Source organism: Rhinoraja longicauda, chromosome 7 (genome assembly GCF_053455715.1).
Source record: "Rhinoraja longicauda isolate Sanriku21f chromosome 7, sRhiLon1.1, whole genome shotgun sequence".
NCBI classification, from domain to species: domain Eukaryota; kingdom Metazoa; phylum Chordata; class Chondrichthyes; order Rajiformes; family Arhynchobatidae; genus Rhinoraja; species Rhinoraja longicauda.
This window is the reverse complement of record NC_135959.1, coordinates 34,426,482-34,445,818: the sequence shown is the minus strand read 5'-3', so window position 1 is coordinate 34,445,818 and position 19,337 is coordinate 34,426,482.

Genomic DNA, 19,337 nt, shown 5'->3' with positions numbered 1-19,337 from the left:
TTTTGCACCAGGTTTGCTACAGCATTTATCAAGGTACAATCAATGATTATTTGGGAAGATTCTTTGCATCAAGTGAAAAGTAACTGCATTAATATCAGAATCCACTGACATTGAGGCGATGCTCCTTTTGCACCAGGTTTGCTACAGCATTTATCAAGTGTACATTCATGTCTTAAGCATGTCGTCTACTCTCAAAGTATCTATGAGTAATGGTCTCTTGGCAATCAGATACAATGCCACTATGGCATAACTAAATTGCATCTTAAGAAAACCAGAGTAGACATTACAAGGTGGGAGGAGCAATCTATTCATTAATTCCTTGTGGACCTACTGAAACTGTAGACCTACTGTTTAACCCCAAAGATGAAGAGAGGAAAAAAACCAATCCCACCAACAACTGACCAGACAGGAAACGTCTGTAGTTTCTGAAGTTTACTTGTGTTGCTAGAATTAGAACCCTGCATAATCTCAACACCCACATGTAAATATTTGATAGTGATCATTCCTGAACCAAGGAACCCATACCCATGTTGCTTCCTTTGAGCTATTTTTAAAACTTATATTCAGGAACACCATACTCACAGTGTAAGCAGTATGCAAGCAATGGAACACATTCATGACATTTCTAATCCCTTGATCACCCAAAAACACAAAATACAATACTATAGTGATCCATGCCAAATATTTTGATCTGGTCTCTAACTGAATAAAGATCCCTACTGGGAGGAAGATCTTACATTTCAATTGTGTAGGAAGGAATTGGAGCTGCTGGTTTAAATTGAAGGTGGACTCAAAATGCTGGAGTAACTCAGCGCGACAGGCAGCATCTCTGGAGAGAAGGAATGGGTGACATTTTGGGTCAACACCCTTCTTCAGGCATGTCTCGACCTGAACGTCACCCATTCGTTCTCTCCAGACGTTCTTGCCTTAGAGGGAGTACAGAGAAGGTTCACCAGATTGATCCCTGGGATGGCGGGACTTACATATGAGGAAAGACTGGATAGACTGGGCTTGTACTCGCTGGAATTTAGAAGACTGAGGGGGGATCTTATAGAAACATATAAAATTCTTAAGGGGTTGGAGAGGCTAGATGCGGGAAGATTGTTCCCGATGTTGGGGGAGTCCAGAACCAGGGGTTACAGCTTAAGGATAAGGGGGAAGTCTTTTAGGATCGAGATGAGAAAACATTTCTTCACACAGAGAGTGGTGAGTCTGTGGAATTCTCTGCCACAGAAGGTAGTTGAGGCCAGTTCATTGGCTATATTTAAGAGGGAGATAGATGTGGCCCTTTTTGCTAAAGGGATCAGGGGGTATGGAGAGAAGGCAGGTACAGGCTACTGAGCTGAATGATCAGCCATGATCATATTGAATGGCGGTGCAGGCTCGAAGGGCCGAATGGCCTACTCCTGCACCTATTTTCTATGTTTCTATGTCTATGTTTCTATGAGATGCTGAGTTACTCCAGCATTTTGTCTCTTACATTTCAATTAATGGCTGATCACTGGTTCGCTATCTTTTTTTGTCAGTTCTATTCTATACATACTCATGCTATGTGGGTGAAATCAAGTATTATCTCATGCTCTCCAATTTTAACTAATTTTTGCCCTTTAATTTGAATTTCAAAATCATAAAATATAAATGTACCTCCACCCTCTCTTCATGGGAGGTGTTATAATGATAAACCCAAGCCTATGGAACCACTTGATCAAGAATTAGGCTGGGCAAAGCCAGAGAAAATTCTGGTGGAGGTCAGACAGTGATCCTGATTTGCAAATTGTTCATCTTACCTGGGTATGTGGGTGAAAGACTAATCAAATCATCTAGTAGCTTGTTCCCTCCAAAGTGTCCCTTGGGATAGCTGGTACATGTTCCCCACACAATTCTATCCTCTAATTAGTGGTCAGTGCCTTCTTCCAAAACAATAGAAACAATAGAAACATGGGAGATAGAAGTAGGACTAGGTTATTTGGCCCCTCACATTTGTTCTGCCATTCAATCAGATTGTGGCTAATATTCTACCTCACCAAGAAATTCTTGCTAATTCCATACCTATTGATTTCATTAATATTTAAAAATCTATGAACTCCAAACATCAACATACCAAACAATTGACTCCCCATAGCCCTCTTGTTCAAAAAGTCCAAAAATTGACAATTCGCTAAATAGAGACATTTCTTCTTTTTTCATGCTAGTAAATCATGGTTAGTAAATGTGTGGATGACACCAAAATCAGTGGGATAATGGTTAATGAGGAAAGCTATTAAAGTTTTACATAGATCTGCATCAACTAGACCAATGGCCCAACAAATGGTGAATGGAATTCAGTTCAGATAAACTGCAGAGGCTGAAAATCTGAAAGAAAACCAGAAACTATTGAAGGTTCTCAAAAAAACACACAGTGCTGGAGTAACTCAGCGAATTGGGGGGGGGGCATCTTTGGAGGACATGTGTAGGCAAGGTTTCAGGTCAGGATAATTTATTGTTCATACTGTTGGGTTGTAAGCCACCCAAGCAGAATATGAAGTGCTGTTCCTCCTGTTTATGTGTGGCCTCATTCTGGCAATGGTTGAAGCCCAGGACAGAAAGGTTGTTATGGGAATGGAAAGGGGAGTTAAAATGGTTAACATCTCAAAGAGTCTGGAAACATTGATTTTCCAAATTTAGGTATCAACTGCCTCTCTTTCCAGTGCCGCATCCTGGTGCCTACCCATTATACCCGCTACCACAGATACTTTCCTCTTCCCTGACCAACCCCTGTACCTTTCAACCTCCCTCCCTCGAGCTTCACATTTCACTCACCTTCTTTTCTCTGAGACCCTTTCGATCCTGTTTATCTCTGGCCTTTTTTCAGCCATCTACCCATCGAGTACACCCTTACCTGCATCCATCTATCACATGCTAGGCTTTGTGCCACTCCCACCACTTTTCCAGTTATTGCCGCCCCTTCTACAGTCAGTCTGAAGAAGGGTCCCGATCCAAATTGTTGTCTATCCATGTCCTCTGGAGATGTTGTCTGAGTTACTTCAGCACTTTGTATATATTTTTTTGTAAACCAGTACCTTGTGTCTTTTTTGTAAACCAGTTCCTTGGGTCTCCATTTTATTAAAAGTACTCTGCAGCTCTTTGGGGTGGCATGGTGGCGAAGTGGTAGAGTTGCTGCTTTACCGCACCAGAGACCTGGGTTCAATGCTGACTGCGGGTGCTTGTACATATGGAGTTTATACCTTCTCCCCAAGACCTGCTTAGGTTTTCTCCGAAATCTCCGGTTTCCTTCCACACTATAAAGACGTTCAGCTTTGTAGGTTAATTGGCTTGGTATATTTGTAAATTGTCCCTAGTGTGTGTAGTATGGATGTGGGGATCACTGGTCAGTGTGGTCTCGGTGGGCCATAGGGCCTGTTTCCATGCTATATATCTAAACTCTAAACTTTGCCAATTCCACTTGAAAATGGAGCTGTCTTTTTCTTCCCACAGATAGAACCTGACTTGCTGAATATTTCCAGCACTTTTTCTTATTATGTTATTCTGGTCTTGTACAGCATCTTTATGTGGAAGGATGAGTAATCACAGGAGTTTTGAACTCCTACACAAGTTCAAGAAAAATACAAAGTCACGCACAGTTGGATGAACAATGGCAATCAACTAACTTCAACTTTGGGACTCATGTATTCCCAATGTGCACATACATGCAATGAAAACTCGGGTCACTGAGTTCCATGGGCATATTTCAACAACTTCTGTGACATTTCCCTGCAGAATTAGAACGCTTGTGATCCTCAGTCTGATCTTTCGCTCCATTTCCAAGCTCCCCAAACTAAAATTTGGCAGAGATGAATAACCAATTCCTGACTTGTCTCTACTTTTCAGTTTCAGTATTCTAGTCTTTTAATTTTATCGTTCAGATACTTTTAATAAAAATGAAAAACCTCTAATCATTTATCAAATCATTATTTATTTGTAATTTGTTTTAAAGGATTCCTATAGAGGGTGCTGTTCCTTCATCTATATGTAAAGCTCATAGTTTCCACGCAACCATTTTACGTTGTTCCTCTGAGAATTTGCCATAGACTAATTTATAATGTTCACTTACATGTTGGCATCTGTTACCAAAGGCAATAAAACCTTAAAGTCATTAAAAATGCTTTGAGGTTTCCCATAGTTACCTTAGAAGTTCATGGCTTCGATCAAGTGTTTATAATCCATAATGGCTGCAAAGGATTACATTCAAAAACCTTATCAGTAAAATATTCCAACCATATATTGGCAATAACATAGTAACTTCATCAGAACAAAAAAAATCTGAAACATTTTCAGAAAAAATAGTGATTGCTTATGGGAAATAGCTAACATTTAAAGCATTATAATGATTGAACACACTGAAAATTATTTGAAAGCTATAAATATTGGATTGATCTAAGGATAACTTTCAGCACTAATTTGTCCAAATTTTTATTTCAAGAATTAATATTTACAAGGGAATTCACTGAATTTAAAAATAAACAACCCACTGCTAATTGATTGTATTTTCCTGTTAACAACTGGGCATTAATTTTTCTATTAACTAGATTAAATTCCCAGAATCAGTGATTTTAATCCTCTCCTTTAATGGATCATGATGAATTCTAAACCACTAATGCACTGGATACCTGTAAAAGTTAAAATGTGATGTTAAAGTTAGCACCAAATAAATTGCTTTAGATTAAGATAAACAGAAGTGAAATATGACCCTTGCCATTTTATAACAAAATTAAACTTAATCTCAATCAATTTATTACTATACAAGAACAATTACCAAAGACATTTATGTTGCTACTTTCAAAACTCCACTTGGAGAATAGTATTGAATATTGGACAGAGTTGATCGTCGGACAGGTCACAATGTGACTGCGGCTACCACACCTGTAACCATGTTTATTGCCAACAAATTAAACAGTTAATTCAATTTGGCATGAACATTATCTAGATTCCTACCACCCACACAATGTTGCTGGAATCGATCATGCCAAGAGTATTCTGTTGGATATGTATTCAGAATTCAGATTACCTGCCTCAATCAAAACTTGCCTAAAAAAGACACAAAGTGCTGGAGTAATTCAGCAGATCAGGCAGCATCTCTGAAGAATATGGGTAGGTGACATTTTGGGTTGGACCCCTTCTTCCGACTGATTGTGGGGGAGGGGGGGGAGAGAAAGATGGAAGAGAGGAGGGGCAGGGAAAGGCCTGGCAGGTAATAGCTTGATATAGATGAGATGGGTTTTTGATAGGTAGATGGTGGGCAAAAGTCAGAGATGAAAAGACAGAAGGTGTGAGACAAAAAGGATTGAAGAGTTGCATTTGATTTGCTAGAGGAAGGAATGTAGGTGAGAGGGGGGTATGGAAGAAATAGGTACAAGTCCAGGTGGGGCACAGGGGAAATGGGAAGGGTTTAGGGGGGAAGGAGGGAAAGGGGGATGGTTAAAAAGTACCCTAAAATTTGAGAGTTTAATGTTCATACCATTGGGTTGTAAACTACCCAAACAGAATATGTGGTGCTGTTCCTCCAGTTTATGTGTGGCCTCACTCTGGTAACGGGAGAATCCCAGGACAGAAAGGTCAATGTGGGAATGGGAAGAAGAGTTAAAATAGTTTGAAACAAAGAGATCCCATATGCCTTGGCGGTCCAAGCGCAAGTGTTAGGTGAAATGGGCACGGAGTCAATGCTTGGTCTCGCCAGTGTACAGGAGGACACATCGGAACACTGGACAAAGTAGATGAGGTTAGAGAAGGTACACTTGCATATGCTGCCTGGTATGTGGTGGGACATCCACACTTAATTCTGTGGTGTGAATGCCTTTTGTCAGTTTGGGGTCACACTTTTAGGTCTTATCTTAAGTACTGTAAAATACGTGTTTTTGGACAATAAAACATAGAGAAAAATTGCATTAGCAAATAAGCATATAGGTTGTGAGTTTCCTTGGGGCCTGTGATGAGATTGGAAGTACTGCTCAAGTGGGAAATGCTTGCTGTGGGTTTAAGTCTTTGTGCCCACTCAAATTTATACTACCAAGTAATTTGCACATTATATGGCAAGTCAGGTGTGAAAATCAACGCAAAATACATTGAGAAAGAGAGAGAGAGAGAGAGAGAGAGAGAGAACGAGAGAGAGAGAAAGAGAGAGAGAGAGAGAGAGAGCAAGGGGGAGAGGTGGAGAGACAGACAGACAGACAGACAGACAGACAGACAGACAGACAGACAGACAGACAGACAGACAGACAGACAGACAGACAGACAGACAGACAGACAGACAGAGAAGAATTTTGTTCAAGACATTTTTGATGGTTTGTGAGGTAAGTTATTATCCTTCCTGAATTATTCTCTTCAATGATTTCATGAGATATGGAATGAGAATCGGAGAGCGAGGGAGGGAGAATGTGTGAGGAGAGAAAGAGAGAGAGAGAGAGAGAGAGAGAGAGAGAGAGAGAGAGAGAGAGAGAGAGAGAGAGAGAGAGAGAGAGAGAGAGAGAGAGAGAGATGTTGTTTAAAATATTTTCCGAAGGCGTGTGAGCGAAACGGTTTTCCTTCCTGAATTATTTTTGTTTAATGAATTCATGAGATGTGAAGGCTACTGTCCACATTATCCATCTGGAATTGCAGTTAAACGTGACCTGCATCAGTGGATCTAGTGTCTCGCATTCATCAGACCAATAAAGCTGGGTGATTTTCTTGCCAGATACGCGTTAGTGCATTCAATTGTTTTTAATCAAAAACACAATGAGTTGGAGGAACTCAGCAGGTCAGACAGCATCTCTGGCGGGAGTGGACAGACGAGTGGGATCTTTCATCAGACGGACTCACCATCTGCAGTTTGTTGTACTTCTCTTTTATAATCAATCGCAGGTTTATGGTTTAGCTTTATGATTACAGTTGCTGACACCATACATTTAAAATATTTAACTTTTTTAAAGAAAAACTTAAGTGTTTCTTTTTGAAACGAAACCATTCTTTTCTATTTATCTAACTATATTTTTAAGGCAGTTTATCTAGTTCAAAGATACAGTTCCAGATCATGTGTCAAAAGAATGAAAGGGCACACAGCTGTGATTTCTGATGTTGACTTGAGGTCTTCATGAGACAAATGAGGAAACAGGGCAAGATGGTTGTTGTCATATTAGAAGGTCCCCTTTAGATGCACTGACAAAGCCATAGGGAGTTGTCACTGATCCATTCCTCACAAACTCGGAAAGTCTCACTTTTAAAAGGACAAGAGCAGAGATAAAGAATTGCAGGCTTTTGTTGATTATGCAACAGAACAAAACCAAGAAGTGGGAAAAAAGTTTGTTATGTCAAGTTATGTTTAACACAGGAGGCAATGAGCTCAAAATAAGGCATGTTTGTTGAGCAATGTGCAGGCTACAATACCAGATTCTCAAGCACAGTGTACATTACTATGATGACAGGTGGTGAAAGAGGTTTGCAATGTGTGTTCAATTCCCCCCTTGTGTAACAATGTCATAGAAACTGTTCCCACTTGGCTGACATCTACAGTATATTCCATGCACTTTGACTGTGTATTGGCCAACCCCCAGGGCACCACTCCTCTCCAACATGGGAATGGCTCATAGTCAATCTGTGTCATCTCCCTGAAAGTGCACATCTTGAGAATAGTGCACAAGCTTTTCAATTTTGGGGCACTTGGAGATGGATTATTGTCTCTCAAAGCATTCAAAATGACCAAAATGAGGGGACGGCTGCAACTGGCTTTGTGGCCAGCTATAGCTGGAACTGTAAAATGTTGCCAAAATGGCACCTCTTCCATACAGACTCAGTGGGCTGTTCTGTGCATACTGTACTGACAGAGGACGATAGTCTTGCTGATTTGTATGCATAAAATGTATTTCACTGTACCTGGTACATAAAGAAACTATTGACTATTGAACATTGAGGCGAAATTTAATAGTCAATGTTCATTACATTTGATGTTTCATTGCAGAGTAAGGTATCACAAAATGCCGGAGTAACTCAGCAGGTCAGGCAGCATCTCAGGAGAGAAGGAATGGGTGAAGTTTCGGGTGGAGATCCTTCTTCAGACTGATGTCAGGGGGGCGGGACAAAGGAAGGATATAGGTGGAGACAGGAAGATAGAGGGAGAACAGGGAAGGGGGAGGGGAAGAGATGGACAGAGGAACTATCTAAAGTTGGAGAAGTCAATATTCATACCACTGGGCTGCAAGCTGCCCAAGCGAAATATGAGGTACTGTTCCTCCAATTTCCGGTGGGCACTGGAGGAGGCCCATAACAGAAAGGTCAGACTGGGAGTGGGAGGGGGAATTGAAGTGCTCAGCCACTGGGAGATCAGGTTGGTTAAGGCGGACTGAGCGAAGGTGTTGAGCAAAGCGATCGCCGAGCTTGCGTTTGGTTTAGCTGATGTAAAGAAGTTGACATCTAGAGCAGCGGATACAATAGATGCGGTTGGAGGAGGTGCAGGTGAACATCTGTCTCACCTGGAAAGACTGTTTGGGTCCTTGGATTGAGTTGAGGGGGGAGGTAAAGGGACAGCTGCTGCATCTCCTTTTTCCTACACTTCCATTGCACAGTGATAGACAATAGACAATAGACAATAGACAATAGATGCAGGAGTAGGCCATTCGGCCCTTCAAGCCAGCACTGCCATTCAATGTGATCATGGCTGATCATTCTCATTCAGTACCCCATTCCTGCTTTCTCCCCATACCCCCTGACTCCGCTATCCTTAAGAGCTCTATCTAGCTCTCTCTTGAATGTATTCAGAGAATTGGCCTCCACTGCCATCTGAGGCAGAGAATTCCACAGATTCACAACTCTCTGACTAAAAAAGTTTTTCCTCATCTCTGTTCTAAATGGCCTACCCCTTATTCTTAAACTGTGGCCCCTGGTTCTGGACTCCCCCAACATTGGGAACATGTTTCCTGCCTCTAACATGTCCAACCCTTTAATAATCTTATACTTTTCGATAAGATCCCCTCTCATCCTTCTAAATTCCAGTGTATACAAACCTAGTCGCTCTAGTCTTTCAACATATGACAGTCCCGCCATTCCGGGAATTAACCTAGTAAACCTACGCTGCACGCCCTCAATAGCAAGAATATCCTTCCTCAAATTTGGAAACCAAAACTGCACACAGTACTCCACAGGTCTCACTAGGGCCCTGTACAACTGCAGAAGGACCTCTTTGCTCCTATACTCAACTCCTCTCGTTATGAATGCCAACATTCCATTGGCTTTCTTCACTGCCTGCTGTACCTGCATGCTTCCTTTCAGTGACTGATGCACTAAGACACCCAGATCACATTGTACGTCCCCTTTTCTTAACTTGACACCATTCAAATAATAATCTGCCTTCCTATTCTTACCACCAAAGTGGATAACCTCACACTTATCCACATTAAACTGCATCTGCCATGCATCCGCCCACTCACACAACCTGTCCAAGTCACCCTGCAACCTCATAGCATCTTCCTCACAGTTCACACTGCCACCTAGCTTTGTATCATCGGCAAATTTGCTAATGGTACTTTTAATCCCTTCATCCAAGTCATTGATGTATATTGTAAATAGCTGCGGTCCCAACACCGAGCCTTGCGGTACCCCACTAGTCACTGCCTGCCAATCTGAAAGGGTCCCATTTATCCCCACTCTTTGCTTTCTGTCTGTCAACCAACTTTCTATCCATGTCAGTACCCTACCTCCAATACCATGTGCTCTAATTTTGCCCATCAATCTCCTATGTGGGACCTTGTCGAAGGCTTTCTGAAAGTCGAGGTACACCACATCCACCGGCTCTCCCCTGTCAATTTTCCTTGTTACATCCTCAAAAAATTCCAGTAGATTAGTCAAGCACGATTTCCCCTTCGTAAATCCATGCTGACTCGGAACAATCCTGTTACTGCGATCCAAATGCTCCGCAATTTCGTCTTTTATAATTGACTCCAGCATCTTCCCCACCACTGATGTCAGACTAACTGGTCTATAATTTCCCGTTTTCTCTCTCCCTCCTTTCTTGAAAAGTGGGATAACATTAGCTACCCTCCAATCCACAGGAACTGACCCGGAATCTATAGAACATTGGAAAATAATCACTAGTGCGTCCACAATTTCTAGAGCCACCTCCTTAAGCACCCTGGGATGCAGACCATCAGGCCCTGGGGATTTATCAGCCTTGTCCCATCAGTCTACCCAAAACTTTTTCCTGCCTAATGTGGATTTCCTCCAGTTCCTCTGTCACCCTAGGATCTCTGGCCACTAGAACATCTGGGAGATTGTTTGTATCCTCCTCAGTGAAGACAGATCCAAAGTACTGGTTCAACTCTTCTGCCATTTCCTTGTTCCCCATAATAAATTCCCCTGCTTCTGTCTTCAAGGGACCCACATTTGCCTTGACTATTTTTTTCCTCTTCACATACCGAAAAAAGCTTTTACCATCCTCCTTTATATTATTGGCTAGTTTACCTTCATACCTCATCTTTTCTCTCCGTATTGCCTTTTTAGTTATCTTCTGTTGCTCTTTAAAAGAGTCCCAGTCCTCTGGCTTCCCACTCTTCTTTGCTATGTTATACTTCTTCCCTTTTATTTTTATGTTGTCCTTGACTTCCCTTGTCAGCCACGGGTGCCTCTTACTCCCCTTAGAATCTTTCCTCCTCTTTGGGATAAATTGATCCTGCAACTTCTGCATTATTCCCAGGAATACCTGCCATTGCTGTTCCACAGTCTTCCCTGCTAGGGCCTCCTTCCAGTCAATTTTGGCCAACTCCTGCCTCATGCCTCTGTAATCCCCTTTGCTATACTGTAATACTGACACCTCCGATTTTCCCTTCTCCCTCTCCATTTGTTGAGATCTGAGTTTAGATTTAGCAGATTTTTCTGTTTTACATCTACTGATGAAAATGTGAATATTTAATCTGGTCCTTGTTTTTTTGCTTGAAACTAAACAGTTTACTTAGAATCAAAAATATTTTTTCCAACTGAATTATTTAAAAAAATATAACTGAAGTTTTGTTTGCTCTAAGTTCTTTGTAGGCACAAAACACGGATACAAATTGGCTGAAAGCTGCATGTTTCTGTTTCTTTTAGAATTAGACACAATGTACTACATCATTGTTGATGTTATGGAATAAATATTGATTAACATGGAGTAACATAGGTGCAGGAGGAGGCCATTCGGCCCTTCAAGCCAGCAACGCCATTCAATATGATCATAGTTGAACATCCAAAATCAGTACCCCATTCCTGCTTTCTCCCCATATCCCTTGATTCTGTTAGCCCTAAGAGCTATATTGAACTCTCTCTTGAAAATATCCAGTGAATTGGCCTCCACTGCCTTTTGTGGCAGAGAATTCCACAGATTTACAACTCTCTGGGTGAAAACGTTTTCCTCATCTTAGTCCTAAATGGCCTACCCCTTAAACTTAAACTGTGACCCCTGGTTCTGGGCTCCCCCAACATTGGGAACATTTTTCCTGCATCTAGCCTGTCCAATATCTTAAGAATTTTATATGTTTCTATAAAATCCTCTCTCATCTAAATTCCAGTGACTATAAGCCCAGTCGATCCATTCTTTCATCTCAATCTTTCAATTAAAACTCATTCTCGATTCATGCACTGAATGCAAGATGTTGAAAATGATGGCTAAATGTCATGCATGCAAAAGTGGATGTTTTTATCCAATAGTTTATTTTCAGGAAAACTGCCCATTATAAGGAGAACTAAAACTTACATGTTTTTTTCACAGAAGTAACTGGGTTACTTTGCTTGAAAATGTAGTGCAAGCAGATTTGTGATAATTTTCAAAAGGACGTAGATTATACATGGCAATGCTTCTGTTGTCCCTGGCTGATGTCTTTGAACCATTTGCTATGTATAAAGTAATTCACCAAATTGTCTGGCAGACATTTATTGTTTCCACTAAATCATCTTGTTTAATTTTTCCAAAACATAGACAGAATCATTATTTATCTCATTAGCATTTAAACTATACTATAATTCAATTGATCAGAATGACTTTGATAAATATGCAATGCCAACTATCACCTTCTCCCCACTGACTGTTGGCTTACGTTCAAGAAAACAGATTAGTCTTTACCTCAGACTATACCTCATCCTACTTCATTAGTGTGACTTTTTCTATTCCAAGAGCAGCATGATTACAAATCACTATTTATTATTCCAATTATAAAATCACAAATATTCCGATGTAAATTTCATGAAGACTCAATTGTTGAAAAAGTACATATGTTATATGTTTGACACTGTTTTCTCTTACAGTCTAAATGAAATGCAAAACCATGATGGTTTAATTTTGCAAGTTCAAGGCAAATGACACACGAGCGAATGGAATTAAATGGTAGAAGATAAATTGTGTTTTTATTTTGAAAGTTAAAAAGTCACGTGGAAACTCCACTAACATGAATTTGGCACCAAAGTCAGAAGTCCTGCAAAATCTTCTGTCCAGGGGAAGGAGTTCATAAAATCATTGCATGGAGGTTTGTATCTAATCAGCTAATTAAATGTGAAATGTTTGATTTGTAGGCTCATTAGCATCTGAAATTAAAAAAACAGATTAACATTTCAAGCAGAGATCTTTCAATTAAATTGATTCTGAGAAAAATCCTTAATGTCTCAGTGCTGACACTTCTGTTCCATATAACCAATAACAGATGCTCCCACTTCAACATTTTATTTGTAATTTTCCTAAATCACAAATATAATAATTTTGTTTAGAATGGTGCCAGATGGAGATTGTCACATAGTGCTGTCCTGTCACATTATGAACAAACTATGTGTTGTCTCTGATAATGGACTTTGTCAAAGAAAAGCAATTCAAGAACCAATTGACTTGAACCAAGTTATTGACTCCATTTCAGATATATCATTTAGTTTTAGTGTTGATCACTCACATCCAGACTCTAGCTAAACAAACTGGTCCTTCGCATTAGATCGTATGAAGCAGTCAGCATATACCTAACCATTAGAGTGATGACCCTGCTGGTATTTTTGAAACAAAACTTAATTAACATTGATAAAGGGAGCACTTATCATTACAGGCAAAACTAATTGGGGGCTTGCTCTGTTCTGCCTGACAAATGATGTGCTTTCATCTCTGCTGACATACTGCTGGAAAATAACATTGATAAAGTTTGTGATTGTAATCACTGTCAATAGTTGTAGCCAGTTAATGAACAATTGAGTCAATACTGTAGAGGAGATTGTCTCGTTTTAAGAATCACAGACACCTCTGTAAATGGGGTCTTGGTGTAGAACCTCCCTGGTCACTCACATAATGTATCTGAAGTGCTGATAGAATTTGTATGAGTTTAACTCGTTCATGCTGCCTTCCAATATCTTGAATGACTACCCTTTCCAGCACAGAAAACAAAGAAAACTGCAGCACCTAAAAATCTGAGAGACAAAACGTGCTGGCAATACAACAATAAAAACTGGTGCTTGGCTCCCAGACTTCCCCTTTCTGAAGTCAACACACAAGAGGTTGGTTTTGTTAACATTAAGTGAGAGGTTGTTGTTGTGGCACCACTCGACCAGATATTCTATCTTTCTCCCGTGAGCTGACTCATCACCGCCAGTGGTTCAATCAATCACATTGCTCTCTTCAGTGGATTTGTAGATGGCATCGGAGCTGTTCTTAGCCGTTTAGCCATGGGTGTATAGTGAGCCACACTTGATCCCACAAGACATGAGACTGCACAACCATGCTTTTGTCGTCTACAACGGGCCATCACCATATAGAGTAGAGCAGTGGATTAAGCAGCAGCCTTTCTGTTATCCAGATCTAATACAACTGTTATTTTTTTTTAACATTTGTTTTGCTTGTTAAATATGTTTGTATTGGAAGACCAATTTAATTAAAAGAAGTTTCCTTCAGATAGATTTACCCCATATACATTAGTGCACACAGAATAAACAGGAATATTGCTATAAAAAGGTACACCAGGGCAATAATTCATTACGATCCAGTACATAGACACAAAGAGCTGGAGTAGCTCAGTGGGTCAGGGATAGGTGATGTTTTGGCTCGAGACCCTTCTTGAGATCTTCTCATGATTAGGAAACCGGAATGATCTTCTTGTTAAGAGATATTCAGCTAATTTATATTAGGCCTTATATTTTGCTATCGGGGAAGTTTAAAATAGTTTTGTTTCCTGTATATTTTAATAATGGTTTGCAATTATTTATCTTTGTTGAAATATTTCTAAATGTTGCTACCAGGGATGTTTAAAATAGTTGAAAAGTTCATTTAATGTTTAAATCCATCCATTTGATTGGAGCCTGCTTCAGCTCATAACCACTATTCAGATGCAAGGAGTCAATTTGTTTCACCCTCTATATCTGCCTGCACAGGTGGGCATTCCACACAGTGAGTCCAGATGTGGGCAAATGGTGCTTTTAATTGCCCCTCTACAACTCTATTTTCATGAGAATACAATATGTAGTAGTTGCTAATGATCAAATATTCAAGCAAATGGTCTTTCGTCTTCCCCTGCATGGATTGGAAGCACTGATACAACTGGAAATTATAACATTGAGTATTTCATCGACAACATTGAGTAGGTAATCAACCATGATATCAGTCGTGTGTAGGAAGGAACTGCAGATGATGGCTTAAACCGAAGATAGACACAAAAAGCTGGATTAACTCAGCGGGACAGGCAGCATCTCTGGAGAGAAGGAATGGGTGACGTTTTGGGTCGAGACCCTTCTTCAGACTGGTTAGGGATAATGGAAACAAGATTTATAGACGATTATATACAGAGATAAAACAGAACTCTCGTCGGAGAGAGGAGGAGAATTTCTTCAAAGTAGACATACCTTGAGGTGATTTCACAGGGAAGCAGACAAAATGTGTAGGAAGGGACTGCAGATGCTGGTTTAAACCGAAGATAGACCCATCAGGCAACATCTCTGGAGAACATGGATAGGTGATGTTTCAGGTGGGGACACTTCTTCAGATGTCCAGTTATTAAGTTAGAAGTCCCTGTTCATTTACTATCACTTCCAGTTGGTTTGATACAGTCCGTGTGTTTGCTACTATAGTATTGGCTAACCCTACACTGAGCATGAAACTCATCTTATTGATTCACTCACTGGTTCACTGGTAATAAACACTGACCACCATTTTCATATTCTTCACACTTGAATGTTCAAATAATTTCCATGGGTTGAGTGGAAGACAACTTGAGGTCTACAATGCTAGGTTGCTGGATTCCGACAGCAAATGCCAACAGATAGGTTATCTGATTCTAGCTCTGTAAAGCATTATCTCATATTCACCCGAAAGGGGATGAGGCAGAGGTAGAGGAGAATGAATTGGAAAATGTATAATGCAAACACACATTTCAAACCAACCGGAAATGAAAGTAAATGAACAGGGACCTTCTAACTTAAGAACTGGACAACTGAAGAAGTGTCCCCAACCGAAACATCACCTATCCATATTCTGCCTGACCAGTTGAGTTACTCAAGAACTTTGTGTTATGGCGAGTCTGGAGGCTTGTACTTTGTTAAAGAAGTTTATTGCGGCAGCAATATTCAATTACAAAGGATAACAAACGAGATTACAGACAACCATTAACTCAAACTGTTCACATCGAAGTTCTCTTCCCACTGACTGGTTTTGGGCGCCAAAACCACCGCCTGACCTTGCTGGCCAATCCGAGGGTTCGACTCTCAGGACCAATCCCTATGGTCGCTACATGACCCCCCCCCCAGAACCCGAGGTACGGAACATAGCAGGGAGCCGGATTTCGCGACCAGAACGAGTAAGGAGAGGGGCTGCAGGAACCACAGGAGCAGGGGGTCCCGGATCAGGTGGAATTGCAGGAGGACGGCCCCGCCGAGGCGGTTGGCCGACCAGGACAGGGCGGGGTCCTAATCCAAGTGTGCAGGTTTGAGCCTGGACACAGAGACGAGCTCACTCCTGCCCCCAACATCCAAGGTGAAGTTGACCGTCCCTTTACGCAACACGCGGAACGGTCCTTCATAGACCCTCTGCAACGGGGAACGATGGGCATCTCTACGCAGAAACACAAATTCACAGTCCTTCAAGGCAGGCGGTTCGTGCACCATGGAACACCCATGACGTGAAGTAGGAACTGGAGCCAGGGAACCCACTCGCGTCCGGAGGGATGCTAAAACCGATGGATCTGAGGGCTGCTGACCATAGGACTCCGGAAGGAAATCCCCGGGCACTCTGAGTGGCGAGCCATATACCAGTTCCACGGACGAAGTTCCGAGATCCTGCTTAGGAGCAGTACGGATGCCCAAAAGGACCCAGGGGAGCTGGTCTACCCAGTCAGGGCCATCCAGCCGCGCACTGAGGGCCGCCTTAAGTTGCCTGTGAAACCTCTCCACGAGCCCATTAGCCTGAGGGTGGTACGCCGTGGTCTGCTGCAACCGGGAACCGTACAGCTCCGCTAGCGTAGCCCAAAGGGTAGAGGTGAACTGGGACCCCCGGTCGGTGGTAATAACGGACAGAACACCGAAACGGGCCACCCAATGGAGGGCCAGGGCCCGGGCACAAGAGGCGGCGGAGGTGTCGGACAACAGGAAGGCCTCCGGCCAATGGGTAAATCGGTCAACCACCGTGAGTGAGTAGGTGAGTGTAGCCCCTGGAGGAACGTAAAGGCCCAACTAAATCAATATGGATATGGAAAAAACGGACCGCAGGGACCGCAAAGTCCTGCACCGGAGGTTGGACATGCCGGTGAACTTTAGCAGTCGACCTTCAGGGCAGTGGGGGCGGAGGCGCTTGGGTGGACGAGCATGGTGGCATCTGCCAGAGCCACTTTAGCTGCCTCAAAGGCCGTCTCAGCGGCCGCGGAACACTCCAACTCGACAGGTTTGCCTGCGAGGCACTGGAAGAGCGGACGCATGATCCGTGCCGCTGCCGGCATGAACCTGTGATAGAAATTTACCATCCCCACGAACTCCTGCAAACCCTTTACTGTGGTGGGTCGCGGGAAGGCACGAACAGCCTCCACTTTTTCGGGCAAAGGAGTGGCGCCGGCTGAGGTGATCCAGTGTCCTAAGAAATCAATAGAGGGGAGGCCAAATTGACACTTGGAGGGGTGGATGATGAGCCCGTGGTCTTGTAGCCGCCGGAACACGGTCCGCAAATGGACCAGGTGTTCCTGTTCCGAGCGACTGGCGACCAGGATATCATCCAAATAAATGAAAACAAAAGACAATCCCCGACCAACATGGTCCATAAGCCGCTGGAAAGCCTGTGCCGCGTTTTTCAAACCGAAAGGCATACGCAACCATTCGAACAACCCGAACAGAGTGATCGTGGCCGTCTTCGGCACGTCTTCCGGATGCACAGGAATGGTCGCTACAGTGTCATTTTATGTAAACCAGCATCTGCAGTTCCTTGTTTCAACACTACAAAAGTAATTTTGTTATTGACTAAAGAACTTTTGCAATATTCTGAAGTAAATATGAATGGTGCTATATAAATGCAAATTCTTTCTTCCTACGGTGCAATTTCAATGGTTGGATTAGCAACATTACAGCTTCCTATGCTGTTTCTGGTAACTCTAAGTACATCTCTAGTGGAATTTTCATCACAAGTGCATGAGTCCCAGCAGTGACATTCTCCATGACTGTTTAAACTCTGCCAGAAAGTATAGCTTTAATACACCACTGAATTTATTTTGCTGCTTGAAGGGATTGTACATTGATGACAGTTGACCCTCATTTTAATGGTCTCATTAATACCACTAAATAACAGTGGCACAGCTAGCAGAGCTTCTGATGTTTCATGGCACCAGAGACCAGGTTTCAATCCTGACCTTGGATGCTATCAGTGTGGAGTCTGCACCTTCTGCCTGAGACCACATGGGTTTCGTCCAGGTGGGTTTCTTCCCAACTTCCACAAATGTGTGATTAATAGGCTAATTGTTCACTGTAAATTGCCCCTAGTGTTCATGTAAGTGGTGGAATCTGGAGAGAACTGATAGGAATGGGTGGAGAATTTAAAAAATCAGGTTAATGTAGTATTACTGTAAATAGGTGGCTGGTGGGCTTGTTTTCCTCCTATAATTCTTTGTTTCTCCTTTTGTCTCCAAGTCTGATATCCACCTCGATGGGTTTTGGTACACTGGGTGCAGAGACAGTTAACAAAGGTGTCCCACAAACAGGATGAGCCTCTTTGGCTACCTGGAGAAAGAGGCTTCTGCATTTGTATCCATAGTTGATTTTAATTTTTAATTCTGACTTCATCCCACATTTTGTGGTTTATAATTGCTCTTTATCTTTCATTATTTGCATCACTTCAAACACAATTTTCTATTTAATTACAAAATCACAAGATCTTTCACCTACTTCAGGAAAGCTTGGACTTGGGAATATTTTCTGTGCCTAAACATTACATGAGGTAAGTAAATAGCAGTCATCCCAGAAGATTTGACTGGATTGATCGTGTGAATCTTAACCTTGCCCTGTATGTGAATATTGAGCAATGCAAACCCAGGACTTCTCTGTATTTTGAAGTAACTATACACTTTGTGGCATGCAGTGCAGTTCCTATCTGATTATGAAAGCATCCAGAACAAGCTCCAGAACACAAATGGTGCAATTAAAAATAACTGAAGGATAAAAGGATGAATCATCCATCCTTTTTCACCTCTATTCGGCCATTCATCAATAAAGCATATCAATCAATTATTTTTAACTGCGGCATGTAGAACTCATCAACTTAACCAAGCATTACGATTTAGATTTTAAGTGCAACATAAAACAATTATTTTTTGGAGTTTAATCCGAATATTTAGTGCAAGATAATAGATGTGGAAGATGTGAAGGAAAGACTAATGAAGGATGAGCAAAATCATGATCCTGCTGCTCCCTTTCTGAAACTGTTGCAGTGTAAGTCAGGAGGACCTGCTATGTGGTTAGTTTAATTTTGTTTTTGGAAGGTCAAACTAAACTGTCTATTCGAGCTTCATTTGTTGCAAAGATGACAGACTAATGATAATGTTTTGGATATGCCAGTTGATTGTCAGAGCAGAGATTGTCCTTGTGTATACTGGTGACATGCAAGTTTACTGCTTGTACTAAGGTGACATTAGCAGGATGATAGTGTGTGTTTAAGCTGTTAGATTTACAGCAGAGGTAGGAGCCATTTTGCATTTATTAGTTATTTTGCATATTATTATATTACTTTGTATCCTGCTGGACACTAAGAGGTTAATATTATGCTTACAGATATGGACTGGGAGGAGCCATGGGCGGGGCCAGATTATGAGTATAACTTGCTCAGCTCTGACCCAATGCTTCAGTGTGACAACGAACAGCTTGCTGAACACAAGGTT